This window comes from Ambystoma mexicanum, chromosome 7p (assembly GCF_040938575.1).
Source record: "Ambystoma mexicanum isolate Mex_15411 chromosome 7p, UKY_AmexF1_1, whole genome shotgun sequence".
In the NCBI taxonomy this organism is placed as follows: domain Eukaryota; kingdom Metazoa; phylum Chordata; class Amphibia; order Caudata; family Ambystomatidae; genus Ambystoma; species Ambystoma mexicanum.
Window position 1 is genome coordinate 748,627,060 of NC_090939.1, and position 22,147 is coordinate 748,649,206.

General features: G+C 46.0%; 1 protein-coding gene across 1 annotated transcript in view; it reads right to left on the reverse strand.

The window, feature by feature from the left end:
• The window catches only part of SH3RF3 (SH3 domain containing ring finger 3), a 1,766,125-nt gene that overhangs the window by 1,731,681 nt on the left and 12,297 nt on the right, over window positions 1–22,147 (reverse strand). The gene's annotated exons all lie outside the window — the stretch shown is intronic.

The window sequence follows — 22,147 nt, forward strand, 5'->3', positions numbered from 1 at the left end:
TCCCTCGAGCAGAATATAACCATTTTTTTTAACAAAAATGATTTTCAATATTTTTGTACATCTCCCACAGATATATTACGATGTTGCTTTTATGTGCAGGCCATTGCAGGCCATGAGGAAGCATGCAGTGTGAAACGTGTGCTGGTCGCCAGTTGACAATACGTGCAAATGTAATTTTAACAAACACACAAAAAAAGTAAATTGGTGTCGTAACGTTGGGTCCTACTTTGGCCACAGTCATGTAGAATTACAAATGAATTGCTAGTTGATATTTTAGTGCAACTTTAGAAATGTACGGTGAGAAACATAATTCATCGCACGCAATCTAAGCCCTTAGGAGAATTTCACGTACTCTGGACTCCAGTCCTCGAGGGCGATCCCACCACAAGCGTGTCGAGACCATAGTAATGGGGAACAGCGCTATATAACTGACTATACTACACTAAAATACAATTGCACTCCAAATTGACTAGTTTCACTTTACGTTTGGAATGAAGCATAATAAAATTATAAATAATATGCATTCTCTTGCAACTAGCTATGATTTTAGTATCAGCCTGTTGATGTAAAGCTTTACATGTAAACTAAACATTATACGGATATTTCAAGTCACCTCGGAGTTCTGCGGCCTTATAAAGGAACTCCTCTGTGACTTATAATATCCTTATAGGGTACAGTAGGGGATACATTATCCCGTTTATAATGTATATGCATGCAATATATAATAATAATATATACATATAATGCAGGGTGCAAAAGGTGCACTCGCCACTAGCCATCGGCTAGTGATATTTGCCTCGTAGTTTGCAACTTGAATTTTTGCCCCCTGGTGTAAAGTACATGTAAATGCATATAAATGTATTAACTCTTTTAAGTTAAGCAGCTGCCCCTGTGTCCCAATGCTGCTTCATGTACATTTTCAAGACACAGAGTTTTAAGTATGTTTGTATGAAACCAGTTGGCCTGGGGAGTCATAAATAGCTCCTAGAAGCTGTTAGCGTCAAGCCAGCCAGGCTCTCCTAGGCTATAACCAGGAACTAAATAGCAAGTTCACACCGTGACTCTATTTTATTTATTTTTGGATTTTGTAAAGCGCACTACAGCCCAAGGGCATCGAGGCGCTTACTTTGCATATCCCTGCCCATCTCTATGGCGCTTGTTTCATAGAGCATTGAAAAATGTAAAGCTCAGCTGCCACTGCCCAAGCTTGAGCCAGATACCTGAGAATGATAGTGCACCCAAATACCTGCAGCTAAGTTTAATAGCCACCCATAACTATTGTAATTAAAAATAAATGTCCAAAATGTTCACCATTGTTCCACAATACTGCCTTTTTCTTGTGGCAAAAATGTAGACATCAATGCCACTATATGCAAGGGGTGGGGGTCTATCTAACATCCAAGATTAAAATGAGCCTTCTGTCTGAGATTGGGGTAGGATAAACACTGTTACTCTATGCTAGCTGAAAGTATTTTTCAAGCAGTAGGCTGCAGCAAACCTCCAAAGGCACTCACACCGTGGATTTTAATTGTATTTTTATTTTATTGTTTAAAGCGCAGTGCAGAGCTGTACAGTGTGTGGGCAGCCAGCATTTGGCATGTCATCTTTTACCAGTAGCGCAGTCCTGTGAGTTGAGGTCTGTGCGTAGAGGTCTTTCTGCAGGCAAATGTGGACAGCGTGAAATTATCACACGGAAAAAGCTTGGCACCCAAGCGTTTCTTCAGGGGTGCTTCACATAATTAAATCTGCGTGGAGTGGCCTTTGCGGCAGTAGGCTCCACAGAACAAGGGGCATTCTGTGTGTAGATGGGGGCCAAGGAGTCTGCAATCGGTGGAAAATGTTAAACTGCTCTCTGAACTTTATAGAGCATCGGCTATTTGCAGTGTTTAATGAGGTTCTGGCCGTTTCTATATAAAAAGGCATTTTCTGTGGGTCATTAAGTCGGCTCAATCACAATTGCGAACAATTGCCTTTTAAGCCAGTGTTTCAACGGCCTGGTGGAGCTGTCATTAAACTAAATATTTATAAGGTGGACGGCGCGCTCCAACCAAGCTGCATGCAGGCCACAGAGCCCAGCAGGCCTGTAGCAAGGCAGCCACTGCGCAGCATACAAACTTCCCCAACGGAAGTGAGAGCATGCCCCCGCCCACGTGCCCCACTCCCCCGCCCCCCCACTCTATGGCGGCATTGCCACATCGTTTCTGAAGTGGGAAAATGGACGTTCCCTGCCCCCTCTAGAACTTTTCACCTTGGGCCGGCTCACCTCGGAGTAGGAGGTTAAATGTGGCGTCGCGGCCGTTTGCTTCACGAGCGTCATTACGTCGTGACTAATGGCGCTCTTGTAGAAATTAGCTGGCCCGCTCAGCTGCAATAACGTGCGTGCCAAAACGTTGACGGTCGTCTGCAAAAAAAAAGGAAACCCATTCCAAATGCATGGACCGATTTTATTCCTCTGTAAATCACGCGTATTTTTTTTATTTCAAAACATATTTCTGGGCACCTCAGGTGCTGTGTAATAGTAATTTTACATTAAAAAAGATGACTGCACAAAACTCCAAAATCTGGCACTAAAAAGACCATCAGTGGGACCATCATTTGTGTTCTTGTTCTGGCGTGAATCCAACCAATGGGATCGTCTGTTCTTATGATGTGACCGTTTTGGTGGACTGAACTTTAGGGGGTGGGGGTCTTAGTTTAATATTTCTTTACAAAATAATACATGGGCATAAGACAGAAAGTTTTAGGCTGCAGCCTGGTGTCAATTCCACTGAATTTTTTTTCTTATCATACTCCTGCCTCCGTAACCTGTGTTTTTGACTTTTCCATGGCAAGTTATGATAAGCAAAGGCTCGACAGCGACGCACTCCCTCATGTGAACCCAAGGGAACCCTATCTTCCGAGGTTGGGGTGCTTCACCCTGTGCTGCAAATGGGGCGGAATGGCTGTAAGGAGCCTCTCCCTTGATTGGTGGAAGTTTTTAGATGAGAGTGCATGTGCGCAACAGCGTAGACACAGAAAGTCACAACTCTCCTGCCTGGTGCAGGTAGAGGGAGCGAGCAAGAACCAGATCTGGCCACTGCGACTGAGATTTCCGGAAGCTTGTGGGAATCCACCTCCTGAGCCTGGTAGGAAGCCCACAACATGTGGATGCAGAGACAGCATCACTGATTGGTTAACCGGCTGAATGGTTAGATAGAAGCGACACTGTGACTGGTTCTTTGGCACCGTACCCTAGCCTCAATAGCCCAAAAATATAGAGGTTCTGCTGTAATTAGTTTTTGTTGTGTGGAAGAAGGCCTTACCTTACTTAAGACTAAGCAAAATATCGTGCTGGAGAACTTCCGAAGATCTACGACTATCAACGCTTAACAAGATTCTTTGGGGAACCAGTCTTCCTGCCTTCCAAAGTCAGACCACCAGGACCCATGATTAATTCCCCTGTTGTGGCCTCGCCTGCGTGCCTGCTCCGCTTAAGATGTGATCCGGATGCTGGGAGACACAACCTGCAAGAACCAGGACGTCCTACAGCGGACAGAGTCAGGGTCTTGCGGCTGTAAAACTGAGCCGTGGTTGCCCCTGCAATACCAGAACACCGTCCCCCCCATCTGTCCTGCAATACGGTGGAACCTGACTGCAAGAAAGCAGGAACCCATTGCAGGTAGAGCAGGGGTCTGCAGCATTTGGCTCCCCAGGTGTTTTAGACTATGATCCCACTAGCCCAAGGCAGTATGGGTAATGGTGAGGGGTCATGGGAGGTATCTGGTGAGACGCAGGTTGCAGACCGCTGAGATAGAGGGACCCAAACAATGGGAATGCAGATTCTGTTTACTCTAGAACCGAGGGCTAGAATATGAGGACGAAATGTCGTGACCATAATATATAAGCCCGATTGTTCATTGCTTCTTCCCACAAGCATAGCCTCTTGTCCCAAAATGTGAACAATGAGTTCTGAGGCTTTAATGCATTTAGCATAAGGAACTGCAGTGCAGGCGTGTTCTCCAAAACATTGTAGTGAAAAGCACAACTGCAAACCTTGCCACTCTCGGCCATGGCGAGATAGCTCAGCACCAGGACCATTGTGGACTGGTCCAGCCTACCGGAGACTGGCTCAAACACAACCACCTGAGCTAGCCCAATAATGTGGTGCTCTTTATGGAATTTGGGAGCAGACTTGATTTTGTGTACAGACTTTTTCCGAGTCCCAATGAGGCCCCAGAGCTGCAGTGACCCTGCAGTTGACCCAAACTCTAAAGTTTAGGAATGTTGGAATGCATCCAACTAAAGCTTGGGATTTTCACTGCTTAACTCTACTTGTAACTTTTTAGTAATAATAGATGCAAATTAAAAAAGGGGTCCAGTAGAGCTGCTCTCTACTGAGACCAATCACAGCTTGGCGGCTTTCACTCTACAGTCTGCAGAACACGCATGCAAGGAGAACAGACTCGTCACATGTTGGAGTCCAGTGCAGGAGGGCAGCCGTTCCAGCACATACATGGACGCCGACATCTTCAGCAGGAACCTGAAACAGTGCAAGCATTTCTGTGATGGCCACGCCCTTGGACAGCGGCATCACAGGCATGCGCCCATTCTTTCTATGCTCTCGGGGTCTGCAACCTTTGGCTTTCTAGATGCTTTGGACTACAACTCCCATCAGCCCCAGTGAGCCTATCTGAAGAGCCACAGATTGCCGACCTCTTTGCTAGAACCAGCCCCCAATCAGCCCCACCCATCAGCCCCCAGCAAAGTCTCTGCTTTCTACAAATACCCCCAGCAGTGCACGACATAACACTGTGCAACGTACTGTAATGCTGTGTACTGTAGCATAGCTTTAATTGCCATATAGCACATCACATTAAGAGAAGTAGCCTTGAAGCAAGAGAACAATGCCACAATATGAAAACAGTCACAGCTTCTCCTAATGCCTGGTAGACGCTATACACCATCCAGCCAGCCTTTCCAATTACACCTGCATGCGAGGGCGTGTGATTTATCGCTTGACACAATTTTAAAGGCAGGATCTTGTTTCCAGGTTACGCTCGAAGCACGCAGAAAGAGCAGCGAGCGGTGCATTAGTCTTCCTCCTACTTGTTTTTTTAGAAAAGAGATTAGTTCAGACTTATTTTTTCATTGTAATGAACCTCGTCAGGATCATTGATTCCAAAGATAAAAACGTGAGCACATTCAAAGCACTAAGTAAATCACTGTGCAGAGCCTTTTCTCCCCAGACTTTATTTTGTCCCTGGGCCGGCGTAAAGCTGTGCGTGTTTGACGACAACAGCGCGCGATTTACTCTGCGTCTCAAGTCTAGGCTGTTGGCCATTTCACTATACATGTCCTTGTTGTGGTCAGACATATATGGCTCCAGACCTGATTGGGTTTGCTGTACACCCCAACGTAAGCCGAGGAAGATAGGCGCGTACCTTACAGATACTACTATCAATGCCTACGTCTACTAGGCTGATTAAGAACATGTAACCTTTTGATTGTGCACCCTTATTGGAACAAATGTGTTTTGGGACCTGTGGAACGAGGAAGAGATGTTATGGCCTTTCTTGAAGGTAACAGTGATAGGCTACAAAATGTATGGGGCGCATATCTGAGTACAGAATTCTGACTCAGGTTTTGTGGGTCGTCTCAATTTGCTATTGTGAGAAATTGATTTTGGTTGGTAAAAGGAGGGGTTTTTGTGGGGTCTCCCTCAGAATGCAAAAATGCATGTGTTAATAATGTGGGCTCTAGAGTAAGACAAGTAATGTTCAGCAAGGGTAAGCTTAATGTAAACATGGAAAAATCTTGGAGACGACCGGAGAAGGAGAAACAGGGTAAATGTAGGCCGTGGGCTTTCTCCTCTACTCTGTTGGAATGGAAGAGAAAGTCAATGTATAATGAAAGCGGTGGTCATAATCGGGTGGGGGGCCTCATCTTTATGAGTTTGACCCCTGTACGCAAGATCGTAAAAGGGAGATGCGAAAGCAACTAAAAAATAATATCAGAGACCGCTCTTTGGATCCATATAGGAAAATGTATGAATGTGGGAAAATTAAACAACAATATAAGAATTGGTCGAAGTCCTACATAATGCAGAGGCTTTTAACTGTAAATCAAGATATGATACCGAAATTAGTCATTTATGATGCTGGGGGGTCTAGTGGCTTCTGAACAGAGCTGAGAAGAAAGAGAGTAACAGTCAATCAAACTGTATTGGGGAGGCGACATGGGTAGACTTTCATTCAAATTCATTTTCCACACGACCCGCTGATGGAACCCTTAGGGAGCCCTGCGTGCGATGTGGGAAGTACATTTAGATTTTGAGGAGTTGGTGGTAAAATTGCCTAACTTAAAAAAATTCTAGTGCATGTGGGTTGGACGGAATCTCAAACAGGTTAATTAAGGACAATGTGTGGGTGTGGGGTAATATGTTGATGAAACTCTACAGTCGTGGTCATATTCGATTGTGGTTCCTATTTCTAAATACGGAATTCGGGCCACACCCAGTAATTATAGCCCTATTTCATTGACACCTCATGAAAAATATTGGCTAGTTTTGCGTTGCGAGATTTGATTAGCGGAATGATTGACTAAGCTTGTTTCCAACTGGCTTCAGAAAGGGGATGGGAATGTCCTCAAGGGGCCTCATACTGTCTTTCTTTTTAGGAAACGGAACAATTGGTAATAGGAAGCCCCTATAGTTGGCCAGCTTGGATATGAGCTCCACATTCGATAAGAGTGGAAAGGCAAAGGTTGTGGGCGAAGTTGAGCAACTGGGGCATACTAGACGGCTGGGTGAATGTGCTCTTGCTGTTCCACTCTAAGAATACACGTAAAGTAAGGTTGAACTTATTTTACGTAAAATGATTATTACCCTGGGATATAGGGGTGGATGTAGGGCTTAGGCAATGATGTGTGCTGCCCCCCACCCTGTATGTCTCCAATTTAAGCAAGAATTTAGGGAGGGTTACCTGTTTTCCTCCAGAGGTTGGGTCTTTGGAAGTAGGCTGGAAGGCCTACGCTGATGACTTTATTTTGCTGAACGTAACACCAACAGGGTTGCAAAGAAGACTGGAGTGTATGGAGGAATATGCAGCTAACACAACTTGCTAGTCAACCCCAGGAAATCGTTTATTATGGCTACTAATAAATCAGTCTACAAAAGAAAGTTTGACTGGCACATCAGTGGTAACAAGATGGAGGAGGTTGATAATGTAGTTTACCTGGGGTTTATCTTTTCAACTAAAAGGAAGACACCCTTGTGAAAAAAAACTCTTGTGAAAAAAAAACTAGAGGCAAAGGTCTTCACTTTACAAATAAGGTAATACAAAGAACATTTTGTTTTTACTCATTACTACCTCTGATTGGATTTTTTTGTGCTGAAGTTTCGCCTTCGATTTTGTATGGGCTTGAGTGGTTGCCCAAAAGTTTGAGAAGGTGGTTCAACACCACTGAGGGAAACATTTGGCGTGCAGTTTTAAAGTTGCCTGAGTCAGTCCCGACAGGGGAAATTCCTCTGGAATTCGGTCTTGTGCCCTAGTGCATAGACTCATAGTGAACAAAGTGTGTCTACATTGAAAAATAGGAGGAGGGAAAGGGTACAATTTGTTTGCCGAATTGGGGAAGATCTACAGAGACACAACAGATACATCTCTTAATGAGTTTATGAAGGAGTGTGTTCCATTTATAAGAGAGGTCTCTATGAATCCTGAAGCGAAGGATTCAGAGTTATTAAAAAACCTAAAGACTGGCATCAAATAGAGTTCCCTGGATAGCCTGACCTTATTAATAAGGCTATGGCTAGTCACACCGGCCCAGTACCCCAATAATATGTTTGTAAGACCCCCTCAAGCGATTTTAGGAACTGGCTCTTACGTTTTAGTTAGAAGTGTCTGCATACTCTGGAGGTGGTAGGGCCGCCGAGAGAGTTACCTGTTGCCTGTCAGACCTGTAGATTATGCAAGAGGCAAGAGGAAGGGACATTGCAACACTACATTTTGAAGTGTGAAACGTTGTTGGCAAGACGTATGTGCCATTTTAATCGCTTTATACATACGCCCTGGGCTAGCTTCTCAGATCATTTGGAGAGAAGATTGCTAACGACTAAGCATTTAGCACTGCTAATTGCATTAACTGAATTTCTAAAATAAATGATTTTGACAATTGGGTGACATTTCTGCACAAACTAAATTGTTATTAAATTTGGAGAACACATTTTTAATGATGGTTTGATTAAGGGGTTGTGGTGTGAGTCTTAGAGTCTTCTAGCAAATGCATGCTTTTGAGCAAAAATGTATGGCCCTGTATATTTTTTTTAGATTGAGTTAATGTTGGGTAATTATAAGATATGTCTACATTTTGCATAAGCAGCTATTTTATGATTTGTATTTATTTATGAATTAATTTTGTGAAGGGTTTTAATGTAAAACCAGATGACATTAAATAGATACAAAATTGTGAGGAATTGCCATCTATGCTGGTGCGCAAGTCCAATCTTTTCAGATTTTTAATATGTAAAATGCTGCTTGTTGTTCTCAGGCCTCGCTATCTAAATGCTCCAGACTAAAAAGGTATATTACACGTGTTCTCTTGCTTGGGCCCTGTTTAATGCCCCCAGAAGCTTCCATGCAGTTAGGCAACATTGCAGCCCCAGAGTTGCATGTGCCTTCCTGGCCACTATGGGTTGCGTTCAGCAGTGGACACCCAATATTTAAATAATATATATATCTTTATATCCCACAAAGCCTGGTGACAGTTTGGTTGAATGTAAATATAAAAATACATCCCGTTTGTTATAGTGGCCTATGAGGAAATACAGATAAACATTTCCAAACCCTCTAATGTAATTTTATTATCAACTGATTTCCTGTGACTCCTACAGCTGTCAGAGATTGTGTCTGTTACTGGCGTGGATTGGGATTGCACCTTAAAGAGGATGGGCCAGCCCTGGAGTCCTCCTTTGTTCACTAACTAGGAAAGTGTGACACCTTCCCCTTGGAGCAGGGTGGGTGCATGGAACTTGAAAGAAATCTCTGTCATACAATAGGAAAGTACGCCAGTGGGATAATGACTGGAGTCTTTTTGATTTCAGGAGTACAGGGGAGCCCAGAAGAGGAGTTGAACCCAAGAGAGCTGGGCTTGCCACCTTGAAAATACCTAGAGTACCCTTCCTTCTTGTCCTCCCTCCCAATTTCCTGCAGGCAAAATTCTCCGGAAGCCGACACCACAAATCAAGGCACTTTCTACTGCAGCTAGGATTACCCTCTCACAGAAGGCTTGCAATGGATCAACCCACTGTGGCAACATGACTATAAAAGGGGAGAAGAGCCCCCTTACATTAATCATCTTGGCACTACGGAAGAAGAAGAGTTTCAGGGGAACCTAATTGGGATATCAGTGTGCCCAAGGTCCCCTCCCAGTGGGGTGAAGAAAAGGATTACCAAAAAAGGAGCAAGACCTTCCCCCACCAACTTCAGAACATTTGCAGTGCCCCAACTGTTGAAAAGCCACCCTGCTGCTGAAACACTGGTACCCAGGTCTCTACCCACTAGAAGATGCAAACCTGCAGATGTTCCTTGGAAGCCCTCCTGAGGGCATGGGCAGAATAAGGAGTACCCTTTGCTCTGAGACCCTAGACAGGGTCCTGAGCCAATCTAGGACCCAAGGGAGCAGACATGGGCTGTATTTCCTGCTTTGAACCACTTTGGAGCTGGCTCAACCATTCTGGAGTAATTTCCAAGCCACTAGAAGACCCATTGAAGCTGCCTTTGACATTCTACACTTTTCAAACCCCTGCAGCTGCTTGGAGGCATCGACTCAACCTCACCTGCCTGTTCACCAGGGCCTTCGATACGATTCCCGCTGTCAGTCCTCACCACATTGTTGGACCCTGTTGAACCAGCTTGCTGCTACAGTTTAATCAACACATAAGCCAATGAACCGCAATTACCTATACGTCACCTGTTTCCAAGCTTCCTTTGAGTCTCAAACTGATTGCTGCTTGTGGAAGTGCACAGGGTTTGCCTCGTGGTGAATTGACTCAACCATCTCGACACCAACACAACCCCAAGGGAAGCACCTAGATGCATGGTTTGCTGTTACTCAGCCCCAGAAAAACATTAAAACTATTCCACAGTGGTGTTGCCCTCCTTGTGACAATTAAGACTAAAACATAAAATTGAATTTGAACTTTGCTACAAAGACAATTGCCTACTTACCCCTGTCCTCATACTCAGAGTGCCCCTTTCATGCAAAGCTCTGCATTTCTGGTGTATTTCTTTACAGGGTTGGTGTTATTTCTTTAACAGTCTGTTTATATTTTTCGTTTGATCAAAGACTGGTTGTTTTTTTTAAATCTTGATTGGGCATGCCCTAAAATCTGCTATCAGAGCCCTGCTGGTGTTTGGATACTTCCGTTCTGACCGACACCCTCTTGAAAATTATAGCCTGACTCAGCCCAGGCTACCTTAAAGGGGAGACGGCGGAGTATCATTCATGATATGCCCGTGTCACCATTTATGATCACTACTGCTTTAGTAGTAAGTGGGTCTGAATAGGAGTTTAGAAACTACTCCTCATGCCTGTACTCTTGCAGCTCAGTAGTCATTTTGTCACAGCTATTATTAAATCAAGATCCGGCCCTTTCGTGAGCACTTCCATACCACTGTGGGTGAGCACTTCCATACCACTGTGGGCGAGCACTTCCATACCACTGCACTTCCATACCACTGTGGGCGAGCACGTCCATACCACTGTGGGTGAGCACTTCCATACCACTGTGGGCGAGCACTTCCATACCACTGTGGGTGAGCACTTCCATACTACTGTGGGCGAGCACTTCCATACCACTGTGGGCGAGCACTTCATTACCACTATGGGTGAGCACTTCCATACCACTGTGGGTGAGCACTTTCAATCGCGATATCCTCTGGCATTGGTTATGATGGAGCTCAGTTCAAATATGTCCCTCAGTCAGAAATCAATCAATTTGTCTTCAGGTACACAAAACGAAGTGCCACAGCCACGTGGTCTGTAGGTGAGTGTAAGGGCACAGTTGCATTGACCAATAGTGGTTGACCATTATGGCAGAGGGGATTATTTATTTATTTATTGTGCAGTCATAAGGCGCTTATACAGCAAGTAAATTGTGTGGTGTCCCCGCTCCCTTCAGTCACCACTGCACACTAATATGCACAAGAGAGACGAGGTGCATAGGGCAGGAGGCCACACACGGCCTCCCTCACTCATGTACATTGCACTGTGGATGTGTGACAGGGTAGCCCTGGGGGTGCTATAATTGTAGTGACTCCAAGCCAAAGTGATATCTTGACCCCATCCCCTATCCTGTTTTTTACGCAGACTGGGATCTGGGTCAGGATGTTGACTCCCACCCCAGCATGTTCAGGAGCAGTGAGAGGGAGGATCGCTGGGAGCCCCCTTCCACCCTCCCGCCCCCTCTGCTAGGGCCAGAAGCGGAGGGACCTACAGCAGCAAATGGGACAGCTTGCTGCCATTGTCCCCGGAGGGAGAAGGAAACAGCCGGGATGAATGCATTTAAGTGCCCATCCAGTGGATCGATGTGTGTGTATGTATGTGGTGGGTGAGGGGGAGTAGGAGCGGCTCGGTGTGCACATGCAAATGTCTGGGGGGGGTTGTTAGTGGGTAGAGCAACGGGGAAATGTTGGGGCAGTGAAAGTGACACTGGGGCATAACTCAACACAGTACAAATTGAGACTGAACTCTGCACTGAGGGGTAAATTGGGGGCAGAACTGGGCACTGACGGCCTATGGTGGGCTGAACTCGGCACTTAGGGGTACATTAAAAAGAACTCACCCCTGGCCGGGTACATTTGGGTCAGAAGTGGGGAAACAGCAGTATCGAACAACCGGCAGCATTAACCTTTGTTTTACAGGGGAAATACTGGCAAACATTTTTAAGACAAACCTCTTGTTTTTCTTTTGGTACAACCAGCCTGAAATGGGGCAGTGTTAGCATATATTGATGAGAAAGGTCGCATGATAGTCTTCAGAAAAACAAGTGGCATGAAAATGTGTTTTACAATGGCAATGCTGGCATATACTGTTGAGAGAGGCCTTGTGATTTTTGGGAACATCTAGTATGGAAATGTCTTGTGGAATTTGTGTATGTACTGTTCATGGCCTGGTGTCTATTGGTGAATATTATGGGCTTCCAAGTGTACTTTCCAGGAATTGTTCTTTAAAAGCACGCGTTGGATTTTATTTTAATCAATTTAATCATCCTGCACAACAAAGGCAGACTAAATAAAATCTAGCAGCAAAATAATTAAAAGGTTAGAATAGCACACCCTGGAACCATAAACGCGGATACGAATTTAGCATAATTAAAAAAAAGTCTTCAAAGATTTACGAAAATGGGCTAAGGAGCTAACCTACGGATCTCAAGGGAATTACACAATGTTGGTGCAGCCATGGAGAACCTACAATCACGTAATTCTCAGAACGGAGATGTTGTTTTGGCTCAAGGCAGGCAAGACCCTGCTCCAGGCACACGCGAGGCAAGTCTGTGTAGACATTGGAAGGTCAGACACGGAACCTTAAAAGATGCCATGCCCTGCACCGGGAGCCAGTGCGCTGCACTGCACAGGGAGCCAGAGCCCTGCACTGCACAGGGAGCCAGTGCGCTGCGGGCGGCCGTTTATGATCCGGCGGTGCAACGTGATACTTTCTGCTGAAAGATGCACCACTGCAACCCATTATTTGACACATTCTCTCAAAAGGCCTACCCACCCCTCCACCCCATCAAATCCTGCTCGTATAGATTCCGGCTCGCTAGGGTCCATTCGGGGAAATCACTCCCTCCCCAATACTTTACCAATTCGCCAGCCGCCACTGGGGCTTCCAGCTGAGAGGGCCGTGACAGGAAAGAGGGCACGCAGTTTGAGAGTTCTCAGAGCACATGCATTGCCTGATGTTTACATGAATGCCACTCTCTCTCTCTCCAATCCTGCCCCCGCATCATGCCAAGAAGTCGAGTTGTTGGATAACAGCCTGGTATCCACCCAGTGTTGGGATACTGGTGTGGCCCAGGATTCAGTGATGCGTGGCTATGCCCAGGGAGAGTGGGAGTTTGCCAGAGGAGGCGGGCGACAGATGGGTGGAAGACATCAGAGTAGCTGCTCTGTGGCAAGTTGCCCTGCTGTTCTTATGGAGGAGGGGTTGGGGGGGTTTAGTGGGGCATTGTTGTGATTGAGCCATCCTGAGTGTGTATCTGTGCCGAGTGGGCCCAGCATGATTGCTTGGGGAGTATGCCTCTTATAGTGCGGGGCGGGGCGCCCTGATGAGAACGGACACCAGCTGGTGCATGCCAATCAAACCCTTGGCATTGGCACGTTTTCTTCAGCACTGAGCAGCCAGGACAGAACATACAGTAGTAGTGGTGGGGCCTGGCATGTTGTCTGACACTCCATTCGGAATTCTTGTGCAATTTCCAAGTTCCTGGAACAGGAGCCATTCAATAGGTCGATATTTCTGGGAACTTACTGTTTAGCCCGTGCTAAAAAGAGCCTGGTTACCTTATAGAAGAGTCTGGTTCACTTACAGAACAGCCTGCTTGGCTTATAGACGAGCCTTGGTCACTTAGCGAAGAGCCTTGTTAGCTTATAGAGGAGCCTAGTTCACTTAGAGAAGAGCCTAGTTGGCATATAAAAGAGCCTGTTAGCTTCTAGAGGGCACTGGTTCACTTAGAGAATAGCCTGGTTGACTTATAGAAGAGGATTGTTCTCTTATAGAAGAGCCTGTTAGCTTGTAAAGGACACAGGTTCACTTAGAGAGTAGACTGAGTGACTTATAGAAGAGCCTTGTTCTCTTAAAGAAGTGCCTAGTTAGCTTATAGAGGAGCCTAGTCCACATAGAGAAGACCCTGGTTGGCTCATATAAGAGCCATGTTCACTTAGAGAACAGCCTAGTTAGCTTATAGGGGAGCCAAGTTCACTAAAAGAAGACCCTGATTGGCTTATAGAAGAGCCTTGTTCACTAAGAGAAAAGCATAGTTAGCTTATAGAGGAGCCCAGGTCACTAACATAAGACCCTGGTTGGCTTATAGAAGAGCCTTGTCCACTTAGAGAAGAGCCTAGTTAGCTCATAGAGAAGCCTAGTTCACAAAGAGAAGACCCTAACTGGCTTATAGAAGAGCCTTGTTCACTTAGAGAAAAGCATAGTTAGCTTATAGAGGAGCCTAGTTCACTTAGAGAACACCCTGGTTGGCTTATAGAAGAGCCTTGTTTACTTGGAGAAGAGCTTGGTTAGCGTATAGCTATAGAAGAGGATTGTTCACTTAGAGAAGAGCCTTGTTAGCCTATAGTTTACTTAGAGAAGAGCCTATTTGGCTTACAGTAGAGCCTAGTAGCTTATAGAGGACTCTGGTTCACTTAGAGAAGAACCTGGTTGGCTTATAGAAGAGGATTGTTCACTTAGAGAAGAGCCTCATTAGCATATAAAGAACCATAGTTCACTTAGATAAGAGCCTAGTTGGCTTATAGAAGAGTCTATTAGCTTATAGAGGAGCCTAGTTCACTAAGGGAAGATCTTGGTTGGCTTATAGAAGAGTCTTGTTCACTTAGAGAAGAGCCTTGTGAGCGTATAGAGTACCCTACTTTACTTAGAGAAGAGCCTAGTAGCTCATAGAGGACCCTGGTTCACTAAGAGAAGATCAGCCTGGTTGACTTATAGAAGAGGATTGTTCACTTAGAGAAGAGCTTCATTAGGATATAGGGGACCATAGTTCACTTAGAGAAGAGCCTAGTTGGCTTATAGAAGAGTCTATTAGCTTATAGAGGAGCCTAGTTCACTAAGAGAAGAGCCGGGTTGGCTTATAGAAGAATCTTGTTCACTTAGAGAAGAGCCTTGTGAGCGCATAGAATACCCTACTTTACTTAGAGAAGAGCCTAGTAGCTCATAGAGGACCCTGGTTCACTAAGAGAAGAGCAGCCTGGTTGGCTTATAGAAGAGGATTGTTCACTTAGAGAAGAGCGTCATTAGCATATAGAGGACCATAGTTCACTTAGAGAAGAGCCTAGTTAGCTTATAGAATAGCCTAGTTCACTTAGAGAACACCCTGGTTGGCTTATAAAAGAGCCTTGTTCACTTAGAGAAGAGCCTGGTTGGCCTAGAGAAGAGGATTGTTCACCTAGCGAAGAGCCTTGTATGCGTATAAAGGACCCTACTTTACTTAGATATGAGCCTTATTGGCTTAGAGAAAAGCCTTGCTCATTTAGAGAAGTGCCTACTTAGCTTAAAGAGGAGCCTAGCTCAATGAGAGAAGAGCCTGATTGGCTTATATAGGTCCCTGGTTCACTTAGAGGAGACACTGTTAGCTTATAGACGTTAGCCTACAGAAGATGGTTACCTGGACACCAACAGTTACCAAGAGCTACGTTTAGCTCCTGGGGCCAAGTGGTGCCATACAAATATGCCTATGTGACATTAACTCGTTTGGGAATGTGTATAAGGGTACATTAGGACACATAAAGCTTAATGGGTTACATATAATGGGCAAAATAGTATAGTTTGTATATCAGGTGTAAGTTATATCTGTGGCGCACTATGTATCTTATCGTTCCAGAGGGGTAATTCCTGCTTAATGGATGATGCCCGATACCCAGGAGATGCGTCTAGCTCCTGCTCATTGTGGAAGAAGCCCCCAAAACACTTCCACCCGCTGACCCAAATTAACCCCCCAATCCACCTCTCCTGCATTCCTCCCTCAGAACCAGAGTGAGCCATTTACAAATGTGTAAATATTGGCTTCAGGCTGACAATGTCAAATAAGCATTGGCAAAGGCAACAGTTTTGGCTTTTGTGTATGCAAGGGAAAGACATTTGCCAGGCACTGCCGTACTGGTATTAACTGGCAATTCATGCTAGCAGCTGCAAAATAGTGCTAGTACCTGGGACTATAAAAGCAGTGCCTGGCAAATGCCTAATACTTGTACACAAGCCAAAACTGTTGGCTTTGCCCGTGCTTGTTTTTAACAGGACTTCAGTGAAGAACACGCAGAGTGCTTTTAAATCAAGTAGCTGAAGGCAGACCTGGTTAAGACATTATTATTACACCAGTAGTGCCTTCACAGTCGAATTAAGTAATTAACATTCAGAAGACTGCTTTAAAAAAAAACACTGGCAGAAACATCGAGCTCAAGGTTTGATCATCGTGAGGCTTGATAAACCTAGCTTTAACAGATTTTAGGATGATGTGTTTTGTGCGGGGGAGGGGCAGGAAGAAATTGGGAATGGCCACAGAGCTTAACATTGCCATGAGCAGTAAATGGGTGAGAAAATAACCAAAGAACACCTGTAAGCTTTGCATCCCTCTTCATATGCCATTTCTCCCTAGCTGTACTCTAAGCAATAGTTTCGATTTACAGGTGGCGCTAAAGTATTGAGTCCCTGTTTCTGGTTTATGTCTCCACTCTTAACCCGTCATCATCCGGTAACGTCACTCAAACAATGCTCTTATGTAAAGCACCTTACTCTAGGACTGCCTCCGCTCTCTGTTACTGTTTCCGTTTTAAGACATTTCTGATCGAAATGACACCCTGTTCTCCAATAAAAACTTATATAAATATCTTTACCTCGAACCCTGCATTCCTTCAGAGACATTATGGTCCCGATCAGTTCCAAATCGCACAAAAAGGTGCCTCTAAAATGTCAAATGTCCCGTTTAGTCGCAGGAGAAGGCACACATAAAGGGATGCTTATTAGAAAATTATAGAAATCAATACACCGCACCACAGAAGAATTTTTTGCCAGAGTCAATTTTGTGCATAAAAAACAGCGGAGGCATCTTAATGTATTTTCACAATTCTCCCTTGAATACAGCTAATGCAGCAAGAATTGCAACTCTGATTACATTACCACCAACGCTCGCATCGGCACCCGCAGGAGCACGCGCAGCCGCGCTCGAGCTGTGCGGCTGTCACAATTACATTACTGAATGGAAGGTGAAAGCTCATAAGGGTGCGTAGGGGCAGGCTCCGGGGAGGCAATCCTGCATCAAAGGTCTATGGTTGGTATTAGATCCTGCATTTAGGTTTGGTGGTACAAACCTGTGCATAACTCTTGCACCGGCTCCTGCCTGCTAAGCAGAGTCTTGCATGTTCAGGGATTCCAAGGTAGCGGTTGTTGGTGTAGTCTTGTCTTGAGAGTACAAGTGTGATAACTGCCATGGTCCTGTGCGTGAATTTCAGATGGGACGTGGTGGGACTAGACTAAACCAACAACCTCTACCTGGGACTCCCTGAACACCTACTCAACAGACTGCAAAGATCCCAAAACATGGCAGCCAGGCTGCAAAGATACAAACACATTTCTTCTGCCATCCGTACACTCCACTGTTTTTTTCAGATCACACCCTGGATACACTTCAGTACTCTAAAGATTTCACACTGTGCCTTACGTGGCAGGATCCCTGAATCCATCACAAGGAAATGTTCCCTCTTCCAACTATCGAAAGTGATTTGATCTACAAGTGGTGTAACAGTGCCAAGCATCAACCGGAAATGGCATAGAGGCTCTTCCTTCTCCTTCCTCTCAACCGAACTGGAGAACCCTCTGCCCAAATACCTTCGCACGGAAACAGATATCTGACCATTCGAAAGCAGTAAAAATGCTCGCTATTCCACTAAAACCAGCTATACCAGCATCGAATCATATTGAAGTAACACCGGCATGAGACAAGGACTGAAACCTCAATCGATCACAGCAATTTCAATGAAATGGAAGGCATCCCCACCCCACAAATGATATGAACATACCAGGATTCGACATGCAACTTGCCAGCAAAAGACTATTGGATGGACTCATTCAGGTCGGACGCCATGTATCCGAATTGGAATCTAACTAATACTACCTCAAACATCGAACAGAACCCCCACCCCCCCCCCCGCAGTCATTTCTCTGGAGGGTGGCTTCACTCCTGGATGACACCACCACCCCACCACATGCAATCCTCATTTGTGTGCTCCCCTCTTCTTCCCAGCTATTTGACTCCCCACTAAAGTCTCTTCCCCCTTTACGCTACAGACACAAATTCCCCCACACGGCTACCTCAAGCCTATCGGTTACCACAACATTGATAAAGCTATGACAAAGCTCAACTCTTTAGCTCTACCCCCCCGCATTAGGAACTAACCCAAACACAGAGCCAGAGCGAGCCTTAGGGGGTGAGGGGGCGGTATACCGCCCGGGGCACCATGCCCCGCCAGGGTGCCATTAGCCCCCCTGCCACGCCGGGGGAGTCTTTTAAGGGCTCCCCCGAGCTGGCGTAGTGAGAAAAGGTGCGGCAGGTGCCCTTATGTTATTAAATCCTCCCGCAGCGGTGGGGCGCATTTAATAACAATAGGGTGCTGATGCAGAGCATCAGCACCCTATTCACATGATGATTACCTCCCTGCTCCGACGCGGGAGCCAGGAGGTTTTCATTGGAATAGGGCGCTCACGCATTAGAATGCATGAGCGTCCTATTCCAGTGATGAACCCCCTGCGAGGCGCCGGAGCAGGGAGGGACAAAACAAATGTAGCGCTCCTGCCCCCCACTCCGCACCGCCTCTCCCGCTGTCGACTAGCGGCATGCAGGGGGGGTGCCAATTCACCCAGGGCGCTGCTGCCTCTAAGGCCGGCCCTGCACAGAGCGCTACAATGTATCTGATTTTGACACCTATAAACACACCCCCAGGTGTCACTGCCAAAAACATAGAAGGAGAGCAGCCCCCAGGAAGTGCATAGCTCTGATCTGTGCCGATCAACTGTACAGGATATGAATTTGCCTTTTCCTCTATCTCACTAAACTGCTAGTCCTTCTTTTCTTACAGGGCCACATGTAGTTTTTTTGTCAAATTCGATTTTTAATTTTTTTTTTTTTTACATTTGCACTTTCTTTTTTTTCACGATTACCCATCCCCCCAGCCCCCTGACATATATTTGCGGCCAAATTCATCTAAAGAAATGAAACAAATTATGCCTCGATGTAACCTCCCGATCCCCTTTACATTACATTACAAAAGGGAAACTGGGTATCACAAAAAACATCTGAACTGGCTATGGACACCCGATACACAGAGGACAACCACAGGCAATTGGCAACTTACTGTCATTTGACCACCTAATAAAGAGATTCTATGTTGGGCCCTAGGTATGGAACCTTCCTTGCTGAGCTCTGTTCTTTGTTGTGGTGTCCTTTTCCTTAATGCAAGGTCACAGGATTTGGTTGTTGAGGTGAAGCCCACTCCTCCTTTGTGGTAGGAACTGGAATATCCGGCGACAGTGCGTCCTCTCATCACCCACGAGGACGCACTGCCGCCGGATATTCCAGTTCACCAGGGCCTTATCCAGAGCCCAGCTGTCAATGAGACACAACAGATAATTTGCTTTCTTTTAGGACCCCAACAGGGGCACTCCACCATCCAAAAGAGCCTTGATAAAGACTCAAGGGCCGAAACACGTGTCAGCTGACCACTAATGGGACCAAGAGCCTACGTAATAAACACATTGAAGAATAAAATCAATTATCACCAAACAAGAAACGGTGTGGAAAATCCATTGTATTAAACTAACCAATAGCGAGGTATCCAGGATATCCACAGTTCCCACCTAATAAAGAGGTTTCCTCTGTTAATGGGCTCAGAGAGGGTACATGGCTGGGTGTTGTCTTGTTTTGGAAGCGTTAATCGTTTCCTTGCCGGCTGTATCTGATTGGTTGTAAAAGCGTGGACATACTTTGCTGCCAATCGAATAACAGACAAAAGAAGGAAGCATTCAAAATGGGAGATTATAAGGGCAGAGTGCTTGCCACCTTGAAGAGAATTTGCTACAAACCTGGCACTCATTTCATATGTGCAGTGCTCTATTTTTGGTGGTACTAATCGCCGTGAGTCAGGCCAATTACTGCAGAAGCCGACGGAGGGCGAGCACTCTAAATGTGATGGTTACTTGGGTTACCAACAGTTTACTCTGAACTTGCACGTATCCCATTTGCCCGCGCGCTGCCATCTGCGATTCAGAGAAATCATACACTTTATGGAACCCTGGGGGGCGCCTCACTTGAAAAGTCAGTGCGCGGCGCAGGAACGGGTAATGGCCATGGAATTAGGAAAGTGCTCCTATGCGGGGAAGCAACTCACAATGGAGAAATCATTTTCGATAGCAATTTTCTGGTTGTTAATTTTGATACCATTTTCAGTAAGTTACCGTAGCACTGCAGATGGGGCTGATGCCTACCCCGAGATGCAGAACGCCCGCTAACCCAGACCTAGAGTGAATTTCCAGTCTGTAATTAACTCCACACATGCAGACATATATCAAACAAGCAGGTCACGCCACGGCGAAGCAGCCGGACACTGTGTGGAAGATGTTACTTCATTCTCTGGGTCGCGAGGGAGGGTCCTGGAACGGGATATCGTTCTTCATCACTGTTCACATTGCGAACATCGCATGTATTTGGGCAAAAGATCTTTAACGTAAGTACGGTGAGTGTAGGAATGCAGAGGCTTATCATGCATGCCGACATGAACAGAGTCTTTTCCAGAACATTCCTGGAAAATGATGTGGGGAAAAGAGTGTCGCAAAATGTTGTTTTTAGTTGCTTCCTGAACACCAGGTTATTTGCCTCGTTTTGGATTAAGGCCTTTTTTTTTGCGGATATGCAAATCCGCTCCATGCAAGTTCATTACAGACAATTAGCAACGGGGAGTGGCTGCGCAAACGACCAGGTTGTTTATCTCATGTGCGTTATCGACAGGCTCATGCCCACATTTTCAGTTTCCAGATTGGCTGCTTGGCCTCTTACCACCACCCCGCTGATTTCTGCCCGCTGCACACTAGGGGACCCATTCATGGAATTATTTGTGGGTAAAATAGGGAACTTGTGCGCTAAACTGCACGCATAATCCAGTTTGTTGATTCATGGAATCGAATGCACAGATATTCCCATGGATTTGCGTGGCTTTCGCGGCAGCCCGCATGCCCCTTCGAGCAGCTGAGTGCATTGCGCGAGACACCATGCAGAGCATGAGCGTGGCTTGCGCAGAGGGCGCGGAAGGGGCTGGAACACATAACATGGGGAAGAACATGCAAAAAAGTGGGTGTTATGAGGGACAGCCCGCAGGCAGTCCATCACACGCCCACTATTGCGCAGAACAATACGCTTTGAGGGATCCGACCACGCAACCTCCCAGCAGGGAAATGGCCACGCAAAGCCTTCATACTATCCTCCACCCGAAGGCAGGTGTACAGTCACTTGCACATAGAATTCACTGTGCAGAGGTAAGATTGGGTGTCGGATTTAGGGGTGCTTGCATGTAGCCGGGGTTCCAATCTAACTTAGGGTTGCTTGTACGCAGTGCAGCGGGGTGCACGAACGATTTACGGGGGTTCGGATGCAGATTTTCCGAATTTTATCAGAGTTACGATAAATTGTACTCATGTTGTCGGGGTGCCGGTAACAGTTACAAAAAAACCAGCGCAGGGTCCCCGACATGCAGCAGGCCTGCTTGCGGGGGACCCCACACACTGTTTTGTTGGTGCATGTATTTGTGCCTGGGGAGGACGCAAAGGTGGCTGTTTCTGGATGTTTTTGATTTGGGTGAGTGTATGTCAGTGGTGTTCCGGTCACGACGTGCGTAAACAGTTACTTTGCGTGAACAATTCCATGAATACGCAGAGCGTGCAGAAAAAGGTCTGGGCACAAGCCTGCGCAGTGACGTTCTCGACACGCAGGCATTGCAGGATTTATGCACGCGTTTCCATGAATCGGGCCCTATGTCAGCCTCAGTCTTTCTCACTCCCCCTTCCCACATGCAACGGTACTTCTACTTACCACACCATCCCTACTCTGCTCCAACCTCATCTTTGCATCATTCACCCACCATGGAAGCAGAAGACACAGTGAAGGGCGGTCCGACACAATGGCTTAAATATTTCTCTTAGATATTTATTCTGGAGATCCTAAAATGTGAACGGAATTTCCTTGTTGCGGGATGACGAGAGGAGTCCTAGTTCAGGTGTCAACAAGCAGCGCATTTCTAGCCCTACGTGAAGCAGCGACACAAGCCCTCACTTTAGCACTGTTTGGACACTTGGGCAGAGGCTGACCCGAGTGCCTTCATTGGATTAGTCCATTTATACA